The sequence below is a fragment of the Lethenteron reissneri genome, chromosome 1 (genome assembly GCF_015708825.2).
Source record: "Lethenteron reissneri isolate LAM-NWPU_2019-01 chromosome 1, ASM1570882v1, whole genome shotgun sequence".
Taxonomy (NCBI): domain Eukaryota; kingdom Metazoa; phylum Chordata; class Hyperoartia; order Petromyzontiformes; family Petromyzontidae; genus Lethenteron; species Lethenteron reissneri.
The window spans coordinates 7,508,278-7,516,820 of record NC_083779.1 but is presented as its reverse complement, the minus strand read 5'-3'; the positions used below and the strand labels follow the sequence as shown (position 1 = coordinate 7,516,820).

The 8,543-nt window shown below is 56.4% G+C and overlaps 1 protein-coding gene across 1 annotated transcript in view; it reads left to right on the top strand.

Annotated features, from left to right (window-relative positions):
- Positions 1-8,543, top strand: part of FAH (fumarylacetoacetate hydrolase) — a 31,575-nt gene that overhangs the window by 21,142 nt on the left and 1,890 nt on the right. The gene's annotated exons all lie outside the window — the stretch shown is intronic.

Here is an 8,543-nt window from a genome sequence, read left to right as displayed (position 1 = left end):
CAAGTGCCAGGCCTGTTGGCCACCATCGCCACTACCTCCAACAACTTCCACCACCACCTCCACCACCTCCACCTCCTCCACCATCTCCACCATCTCCACCACCTCCACCACCTCAAAACAACTTCCACCACCAATACCACCACCAATACCACCACCTCCAACCACTACCACCACCAACCACTTTCCACCTCCACCACCTCCAACCACTTCCACCACCAACACCACCACCTCCAACCACTTCCATCCACCTCCAACCACTTCCACCACCAACACCACCACCTCCAACCACTTCCACCACCACCGCCACCACCTCCAACCACTTCCACCACCTCCAACCACTTCCCACCACCAACACCACCACCTCCAACCACTTCCACCACCACCGCCACCACCTCCAACCACTTCCACCACCTCCAACCACTTCCACCACCAACACCACCACCTCCAACCACTTCCACCACCACCGCCACCACCTCCAACCACTTCCACCACCTCCAACCACTTCCACCACCAACACCACCACCTCCAACCACTTCCACCACCACCGCCACCACCTCCAACCACTTCCACCACCACTGCCACCACCACCGCCACCACCGCCCCAAGTCGCTCAGCAAACCTCTTTGTGCAGCCAGGCGCTCGACCTTCAACAGTGCCACTTCACAACTCTTGAAGAGGTGGTGGTTGTGGTGGTTGTGGTGGTTGTGGTAGTGGTGGTTGTGGTGGTTGTGGTGGTTGTGGTGGTGGTTGTGGTGGTTGTGGTGGTAGTGGTTGTGGTGGTGGTGGTTGTGGTGGTGGTGGTTGTGGTGGTTGTGGTGGTTGTGGTGGTGGTGGTTGTGGTGGTGGTTGTGGTTGTGGTGGTTGTGGTGGTTGTGGTGGTGGTGGTGGTGGTTGTGGTGGTTGTGGTGGTTGTGGTGGTGGTTGTGGTGGTTGTGGTGGTTGTGGTGGTGTTGGTTGTGGTGGTTGTGGTGGTTGTGGTGGCGGTGAGGAAGCTCTGAGAGCCGAGTGGAGTTTACGAAACGTTCCCCCTCCTCCTCCCCCCCTCCTCCCCCCCTCCTCCTCCTCCCCCCCCCCCCCCCTCCTCCTCCTCCCCCCTCTTCCTCCCCCCTCCTCCTCCTCCCTCCTCCGCCCCCCCTCCTCTTCCTACTCCTTCCCCCACCTCGGCGTCTTACGCATCTCATCCGTACGATGCCACCAATGCGACACCACCTTGTATGGAAAGCCAGGAAACAAAACAGAACCGGCAGGGGGCACGGAAGGCCGATTTACCCACTCACTCACCCACTTACTCACCCACTCACCCACCCGCTTACCCAGCCGCTCAACTACGCACTCACCCACTCTCGCACCCACTTACTCGCTCGCTCAACCACTCACTCACTCACCACTCATCCAGTCAGCTACTCACTCACTCACCCACTCATTCACTCACCCACTTACTTACCCACTCACCCACCCACCCACTCACCCACCCACCCACCCGCTTACCCAGCGGCTCAACTACGCACTCACCAACTCACGCACCTACTTACTCGCTCGCTCAACCAATCACTCACTCACTCACCACTCATCCAGTCAGCTACTCACTCACCCACCCACTCACCCACCCACCCACTCACCCACTCACCCACCCGCTTACCCACCCGCTCAACTACGCACTCACCCACTCACGCACCTACTTACTCGCTCGCTCAACCAATCACTCACTCACTCACCACTCATCCACTCAGCTACTCACTCACCCACCCACTCACCCACCCACTCACTCACCCACTCCCTCTTAGCATAAGTAGACGGTTCGCGTCATAGCCAAAGCAGCAGCAGCAGCAGCGGTAATTATCTCGCGGTCAGTACCCCGGCAGCAGCAGCAGCACCACCACAGCAGCAGCATGAAACTAAACTAGAAACGAAACTCTCTTTTACTTAACCAGGCAAGGCCCCCACTGAGCTACGCAGAACATTTTTCAGACGCGACCCGGTCACCACAAATGATAGCTCAACGAAGTGGCTCATCGTCATCACCACCACCACCGTCGTCGTCGTCATCACGTGGACATTTGGACAAGCAGCCGAAATACGACGTTGATTCTCCAAATGTAGAGAGAAAAACCCGGAGGACCCGCGGAAAAGATCCACGCAAACTCCAAACATACAGGCGCTTGGGTCGGGGTAGAGCCCACGACCTCCCGTATAGCAGGCGAGGTAGTTGACGTCTAGCCACCGTGGGGCCCCAATCAATGCAACGACAGCGGAGAGGGAGACAGAGAGAGAGAGACGCGAACTCCAAATCTACAGCAGCAGACCGTCAGGGGCTCCAGTAGCCTCCTCATGGCGGAGGAGCGTTCCAGACGGCCGCAGAAGCGCATCTGAACGCGCGTGACACGGTGACCACTCGTCGCTGTTCGAATAGTTTTATTTGAAACTATCCACGTGACTTTACCGATAAACCCAAAGCGTATGAATAAGACCTCGGCGGTTACCAAACTCTCAGGAATTTCCTTCGAGAACGCCAGCAAACCCACACACACACCCACACACACACACCCACACACACCCACACACACACACACCCACACACACCCCCCACACACCCACACACTCGCACAAACCCACACACCCACACACACACCCACACACCCCCCACACACCCGTACAAACCCACACACACACAAACCCACACACACACACCCACACACACACATCCACACACCCACACACCCACACACCCCCCCACACCCCCCCACACACACCCCACACACATCCACACACCCACACACACCCACACAAACCCACACACGCACACACTCCCCCCACACACACCCCACACATCCACACACCCCCCACACACACACACACCCACACACACACCCACACACACACACACCCCCCCCCACACACACACCCCCCACACACCCACACAAACCCACACACCCACACACACCCCCCACACACACACACACCCCCCCACACACACACACACCCACACACACCCCCCACACACCCACACCCCCCCCACACACCCACACAAACCCACACACCCACACCCACACACACCCCACACACATCCACACACACATCCACCACCACCGTCACCCCGAACGGATTATGAAAATCGTCTACCGGTTTTTTCCGTGTTAACAACTTTGGCTGGGGGCGGGGGGGCCCGACTGAGCTTTACAGCTCATCGGATTCCTCCGGGCAGTGTGCCGAGACTGTGGTTCAACCACCCGGAACAGAACCACGGGACTGGTAACGGAGACTCGATGCCCGATTCACAAACACGCAGGAGGAGGTGGTGCTGGTGGTGGTGGCATCGTCACAGCAGTGATGACGTTTCACCACGCACGGAGAAGAGAAGTTTAGATTCACACTGGAGACCCATAGACTCACACAGTCCCGTAGACTCACACAGAGACCCATAGACTCACACAGAGACCCATAGACTCACACAGAGTCCCGTAGACTCCCACAGAGTCCCGTAGACTCACACAGAGACCCATAGACTCACACAGAGTCATAGATCACACAGAGAGCCATAGACTCACACAGAGACGCATAGACTCACACAGAGAACTATAGACTCATACAGAGTCATAGACTCACACAGAGACCCATAGACTCACACAGAGACCCATAGACTCACACAGAGAACTATAGACTCATACAGAGTCATAGACTCACACAGAGAGCCATAGACTCACACAGAGAGAGACCCATATACTCACACTGGAGACCCATAGACTCACACAGAGACCCATAGATTCACAGAGACACATAGACTTACACAGAGACCCATAGACTCACACGTATCTATAGACTCACATATATAACCATAGACTCGCAAAGAAACCCCCTGATTCGCACAGAGATCTATAGACTAATGTAGAGACCCATAGAATCACACTGAGACCCATAGACTCACACAGAGACCTATAGACTCACACAGAGACCTGTAGACTCACACAGAGACCCAGAGACTCACACAGAGACACACAGACTCACACAGAGACCCATAGACACACACAGACACCCATAGACTCACACTTGGACCCATATATTCACAAAGAGACAGAGTTTAGGAGATGCAGGGGAGAGAAAGAGCGTGCATGAGATGGAGAGAGATAGAGAGAGGTGGGGAGAGGTGGGGAGAGTGAAACTCCAGAGGAAGAGCTTCGAGGAAATGGAGCAAGATGCAGAGCGAAAGAGATGGGAGTAGTGGGGCTTTGGTTGGGAACTGGGAGGGTAGAGGGAGAGGAGAGAGCGGTGGGGTCAGGTGAGGTGAGCATGATGAAGAGAGCTGGAGAGAGATAGAGAACACGAGGGAGAGAGAAACATGAGGGAGAGTCCAACAGAGCTGGCGAGAGAGATGGAAAGAGAGAACAGCAGTTATGAGCTACCCGTCGGAGGCCGTTGGACTGCGAGAAGGGCTGCGTGCAGAACGAGAGAGTGAGCGAGAGGGCGAGCGGGAGGGCGAGCGGGAGGGCGAGCGGGAGGGCGAGCGGGAGGGCGAGCGGGAGGGCGAGCGGGAGGGCGAGCGGGAGGGCGAGCGGGAGGGCGAGCGGGAGGGCGAGCGGGAGGGCGAGCGGGAGGGCGAGCGGGAGGGCGAGCGGGAGGGCGAGCGGGAGGGCGAGCGGGAGGGCGAGCGGGAGGGCGAGCGGGAGGGCGAGCGGGAGGGCGAGCGGGAGGGCGAGCGGGAGGGCGAGCGGGAGAGCGAGCGGGAGAGCGAGAGGGTGAGCGAGAGGGTGAGCGAGAGGGTGAGCGAGAGGGTGAGCGAGAGGGTGAGCGAGAGGGTGAGCGAGAGGGTGAGCGAGAGGGTGAGCGAGGGAGTGAGCGAGAGAGTGAGCGGGAGAGTGAGCGAGAGGTGGGGGTTTACATAAAGCAAAGTTATTAAAAAGAATTAAAAAACAAATTACGAAATGATGAACGAAGCAAAGTGCCGACTACACCGACCATCTTCTTGTTTCCACTGATCGTAAAAAAAAGAGAATAAGTTAGAGATCTAGAGAGAGAGAGCTATAGAGATGGAGCTATGGAGAGAGTTAGAGAGCTAGAGAGAGAGCTACAGAGAGAGTTAGAGAGCTATAGAGAGAGAGCTATGGAGAGAGAGAGAGCTAGAGAGAGAGCTCCAGAGAGAGTTAGAGAGCTAGAGAGAGAGAAAGCTGTATAAATCACTGTTGCTTTGAGAAGCGATTTTCAGAGACATGTCCGAGCGCGGGGGGGGGGGGTAGGAAATAATAAAAAGGAAAAACGCGGAACACGGCATCGCAAAATTTATAACGCGGAGCGGAGCGCGGAACGCGGAGCGAGGATGAGGGGGGCAAGAGAGATGAATCTTAGCTGTCACCTCCAGACGGAACGACAGAGACAAAGATCCCCCGTGTAGCCTGTAATAGACTGCCGGGGCAAGTGCTGTTAGCGAGTGGCAGCGCATATGAAGGCCGGCACGGTGGCACACGAGGGGGTGGGTGGCCAGCGCCACGCCCGGCCGCCTTTGTCTCCCCAGTGGCGATGTTTACTGCGCACCGCAGCAGGTACTCGTTTGAGGCTAGTGGAGGCCCAGGACCGGTTCATTGGTGGTGCTGGTGGTGGCCGTGAGCGGGAATTGAACTCGGGTCTCCGGGTTCGAAGCACAGCGCGGAAACCGCTGCGCTACCAAAGTCGGTTTGAGGCGATATGGGGAACGCACAGAGACCCACAGACTCACACAGAGACCCACAGATTCACACAGAGACCCCCACAGACTCACACAGAGACCCACAGGCTCACACATAGACCCACAGACTCACACATAGACCCACAGACTCACACATAGACCCACACACTCACACAGAGACCACACAGACTCACACAGAGACCCACAGACTCACACAGAGACCCACACACTCACACAGAGACACACAGATTCACACAGAGACCCACAGACTCACACAGAGACACAGATTCACACAGAGACCCACAGACTCACACATAGACCCACAGACTCACACAGAGACCCACAGACTCACACAGAGACCCACACACTCACACAGAGACACACAGATTCACACAGAGACCCACAGACTCACACAGAGACACAGATTCACACAGAGACCCACAGACTCACACAGAGACCCACAGACTCACACATAGACCCACAGACTCACACAGAGACCCACAGACTCACACAAAGATCCACAGACTCGCATAGAGACCCACAGAGTCACACTGAGACCCACATACTCACATAGAGACCTCACAGAGACTCACATAGAGACACACAGACTCACACAGAGACCCACACACTCACACAGAGACACAGATTCACACAGAGACCCACAGACTCGCACAGAGACCCCCACAGACTCACACAGCGACCCATATCCGTGATTTACACAGAAATCAATCGACTTAACCCCAGACACCCCGAGACTTGCACAGACGGATGGACCCACGGGTGCGGCATCTTCCCCCGTGGCGCAGAGGTCGCAAACGGGTTTTGATTCCTTACCCGTAGCCGTACTCGGCCGCACCAGGGTCACAAACGGCTACCCGTACCCATACCCGTACCCGGCCGGGTACGGGTAGCCGGGTATCGGGTAGGGTACGGGTATCGGGTAGGGTACGGGTATCGGGTAGGGTGCGGGTATCGGGTAGGGTGCGGGTATCGGGTAGGTTACCGGTATCGGGTAGGGTGCGGGTATCGGGTAGGGTGCGGGTATCGGGTAGGGTACGGGTATCGGGTAGGGTGCGGGTATCGGGTAGGGTGCGGGTATCGGGTAGGGTACGGGTATCGGGTAGGGTACGGGTATCGGGTAGGGTGCGGGTATCGGGTAGGGTGCGGGTATCGGGTAGGGTACGGGTATCGGGTAGGGTGCGGGTATCGGGTAGGGTGCGGGTATCGGGTAGGTTACCGGTATCGGGTAGGGTGCGGGTATCGGGTAGGGTGCGGGTATCGGGTAGGGTACGGGTATCGGGTAGGGTGCGGGTATCGGGTAGGGTGCGGGTATCGGGTAGGGTGCGGGTATCGGGTAGGGTACGGGTATCGGGTAGGGTGCGGGTATCGGGTAGGGTACGGGTATCGGGTAGGGTACGGGTATCGGGTAGGGTACGGGTATCGGGTAGGGTACGGGTATCGGGGGGTACCCGGTTGCGACCTCTGCCGTGGTGTCACGGCAGCAGCCGATGACCTGGGTCTCCCCAAGCGGAGGCGGTTGTGAGCCCCATTGCCCAGGTAGGCCTCGGCAAGGTAAGGTAATTTACCCTTTTTGCCGAGGCCTATGCCCAGGCACGGGACAATTCCTTCGCTCCCTCCACAACTGCCCCATCACTATCATGAGGGGAGGGGAGTGGAGGATGGTGGGGGGTGGAGGGTGCTTTGGTGACACAAAATGCCCAGGCAGATGCAAGCCTCTATTCAGATGCTCTCTGACGAGAGGCTTGCGGAGACCCGGTGTGGTTTCAGGCCGGGCTGATCCTGCACGGACGCCGCGTCCTCCTTAGGGGATACTAACGGGACTCTGTGCATCTCTGATTTAGGCAGCACGCTGAGGAGAGGCTTGCGGAGCCCCAATGCGGTTTCAGGAAAGGGCGGTCCTGCACGGATGCCATAATCTGTCCCTCTGCTACAGCAGAGGCGTATGGAATTCCAACAAGACCTACATCTCTGCTTTCTTGACCTGGTCAAGGCCTATGATACCAGCAATATGCCTGGGCTCTGGATAGTTAAAAGTAAACTAAAAGCTGAGCGATTTTTGTTCTATTTTACCAGGTGAGGCCCATTTGAGCGATGCAGTTCTTTTTTCCAAAGCTACCTGGCCAAAATTGATAGCTTAACGAAGTACGGCTTATCATCATAATCATCAACACGGGGATATTCGTAGCAGCCAAATAATGTAAACGTGTGATGTTGTTTCTAAATGTGGAGGGGAAAAAATGGAGAACCCGAGAGAAAAAATCCACGCAAACCACGGGGGAGAGAGAGAGAGACGCAAACTCCAAATATACAGCAGCAGGCATCGTCAGGGTCGGGATCGAACCCACGACCTCCTGTAGACCAGGCGAGGTAGTTAACATCTCATAGCCACCGTGATGATGATGATGATGAGAGAGACACGCAAACTCCAAATATACAGCAGTAGGCATCTTCAGGATCGGGATCGAACCCACGACCTCCTGTAGACCAGGCGAGGTAGTTAACATCTCATAGCCACCGTGATGATGATGATGAGAGAGACACGCAAACTCCAAATATACAGCAGCAGATGTCAGAGCTGGGATCGAACCCACGCCCTCCTCCGTACCAGGCGAGGTGGTCAAAATCTCATAGCCACCGTGATGATGATGAGAGAGAGACACGCAAACTCCAAATATACAGCAGCAGATGTCAGAGCTGGGATCGAACCCACGCCCTCCTCCGTACCAGGCGAGGTAGTTAACATCTCATAGCCACCGTGATGATGATGAGAGAGAGACACGCAAACTCCACATATACAGCAATAGGCATCGTCAGGGTCGGTATCGAACCCACGACCTCCTGTAGACCAGGCGAGGTAGTTAACATCTCA